The 2,816-nt window shown below is 46.7% G+C and overlaps 1 non-coding gene across 1 annotated transcript; it reads left to right on the top strand.

Annotated features, from left to right (window-relative positions):
* Nucleotides 1-1,389: 1,389 nt before the first annotated feature.
* LOC136859218 (U2 spliceosomal RNA) lies at nucleotides 1,390-1,573 on the top strand. Its single transcript, XR_010858930.2, has one exon. It is a non-coding gene; the product is annotated as a U2 spliceosomal RNA (small nuclear RNA).
* Nucleotides 1,574-2,816: the final 1,243 nt, after the last annotated feature.

Below are 2,816 nucleotides of genomic sequence, written 5' to 3'. Positions count from 1 at the left end.
CTGCCGGCAATTTGATAAAGGGAACAACGATCATCGTTGTCGCAAGTGCGGCACACATGATGAAACGACGGTGCATGTCCTCAACCACTGCCGGCCCCACATGACCACCATTCAGAGGCGGCACGACGCGGTCCTTGACAGGCTGGCTAAAGCTGTACCCGCCAGATCAGGGTCCGTCAAGAAGAATCAGCAGGTCCCCTTCAACCAGCCATTAGGGGCGAACGCTGCAAGCACCATTGCCGAGGGAGTCAGGACAATCAGACCGAACCTGGTGGTCGTCAACAAGGCCAATAAAAACATTACCATCGTCGACGTCACCATCCTGTTTGAGGATGGCCACCATTCCCTGCAGAGGGCTCGGGAGGAGAAAATCACGAATGCAAGCTGACTGCCGCCATCCTTCGTAACGCCGGCTATAAAGTGACACTTGAGGCCATCGTGCGTGGGCTCGCTCAGTACCTGGGACTCAAACAACGCCAAGTCCACCTACTGTCTGGGCATCGCCATATGCCAAAATTATGGCGAACCTCTGTGTCTCGGACACTATTAGATGGCCACGTGGAACACATCACCAGGCGGCGTAGTGCAGCAGTAGACAGTTGTGCTGCAAGTGTTGTTTAGTGTTGTCAGTGTTGTGGTGAAGTGTAGCAAGACATGAACGTGAGCGCCAATGCGCAACTGTTAGTGTCAGTGTCGTGATTGTGGTGCCTCCCTGCGTATTAGTGTTATAGGGTGTGCATCTGTGATAGCCTAGTGTCGTGTATGCATGACTGTTTTGTGAGTGACGTGCGAGATAAGAATGCCTGACTGCCAATGATAGAAGTATGAATGTGAGAGTGCATGTCGTAGTGAGCAGATCTGTATATTGTAACACAGGAAGTGTTCAATCCTGATATAATCTCTAAACATACAACCTGTTTTATTATGGTTTTATATGTTAGAATGGGTGAGTGAATGAAGGACGGTGACAGTGTCGTGACCCTCAGCTAGGCTAATTAAGGCCGTGTGCCAAGTGCTCTGGAAGGGTCCAGCTAACATACACTACGATAGGACACATGAGTGGGCGGGTCCTCAACCTATCCCCTATCCCACTTAGGCCTATAAGGGGTCACAGGAGATTGGGTGGGAGAACGCTGGACCGCTTCCAGGCGCCTTTACTACCATCACAATTGTGAAGACCTGTTGCGACACTGCACCGCCGAGCTTGAAAGAATGCATGAATGAAGCTGAAAGTGTCCGTGCCTAGTTCTATATAACCCTATTTTAATATTAATGTTGTACGCTATATAAAAGTATTATCGAGCCACAGAGACAATTGGACTCCATTATACTTTGTAAATACCAGCATACTCATTCTATATATTCTGAAGAACCACGCTTGAATTGTAAATATCTAGTATTTGAATAAAAAAAAATTATATGTTCTTATCAGCTTAATATCTGATACGTCGTGCATCACACGACCAGAATATTAAACTTATTTTTGGAAATCGACTTGAGTGCTAGGGGCTTGCTCCACCTCTGTCATGGGTTGGCCCGGCATTGCAGTACAGTGTGGATCGGGCCACCCTAAAACAAAAAAAGCAAAAATGAGTTTAATATTCTGGTGCTTGTTCATTTTATTACATGATTTTTTTAATGTTATATTATACTGATAATTATTGTATGTGTCAATGTAGGAACTGTACTGTATGTCTTTGTTTATTTGCTTGTATGTCTGTTGGTGTGACTTCTTTCTCACTACTGTAATGTTAAACATGTGTGCTGTCACCTCCTGTGTATCTTCATAATAATAATAATAATAATAATAATATATGTATGTATGTATGTAATAAATGTGTGTGTCGTGATGTGGAGAGCTTAGCTTAGTGATCACACCCCTTTACAGCGTGAGGAAAATAGCCCCCTAAATCCCAACCCACCTAAAGAACATCCACTCCCTATTCCCCCCATGGGTAAGCCAGTAAGTCTCACACTAGCGGATGGGGGTCTCGACGAAGGAGGCTATTTCCCAGTCATTCTAGGATTTAATCACTAGCCACACAGCACAGGACATTCACACCACCCATTTCACTTATACCAGTATCTATATTATTATTATTATTTTCTCATCCATTTCACGCTATGTGCATATTGAGACTGTATTAATAAGGCTGAGCTCAAACACCCTCCACGAGCCAGTCTATGCCCATAGCAACATCGCTCACTCGCCACATGATCATCCCCTGTACCACCTCAAACCTCCAGCTAAAGCAATGAGACAGCAACCAACAAGAAATGAGGGTACCCTCATGTATACTTCCCTAGACCGAACTTTTTGTAGTGTCCGGAAGTGAAGTGCAGGGCCGTACACATGGCTGTCGAACGGACATGTTCCAGGAGGTCGATAGTTCGGCACTTGGAGGTGAAACATAACATCAGGATAAAATATACAGGGTACTTTTGCAGCAAACGTGAAGAAGACCTTCAACAGAGCCTCACCATGCACAAGTGTGTGGCCCAAGGTGGCTTGTCACCGGACCCCTCACCAGCCTACTGCGAGGAGTTCGGCGAGCGCTTCACTACCAGGAGCGGCCTAATAAACCACTCCAACACTCACAAATTGCAGCGTCGCATTGCATTCCAGCGGGCCACAACACTGCTATCCAGTCAAGCTATCGCCTTCCACCCAGGAACGAGCGAGGAGGGGAATTTCTCGATATTGACGCTTCGCCCGCAACCACCAACAGCGGGTCCCCACCTACATCTCCCCCTACTAGCACCCCAAATTCTTCCCCCTCCAACAGCTCAACCTCTAACACTCCAACACCACATTT

This window comes from Anabrus simplex, chromosome 1 (genome assembly GCF_040414725.1).
Source record: "Anabrus simplex isolate iqAnaSimp1 chromosome 1, ASM4041472v1, whole genome shotgun sequence".
NCBI lineage: Eukaryota > Metazoa > Arthropoda > Insecta > Orthoptera > Tettigoniidae > Anabrus > Anabrus simplex.
This window is presented reverse-complemented; position numbering and strand designations above follow the sequence as displayed.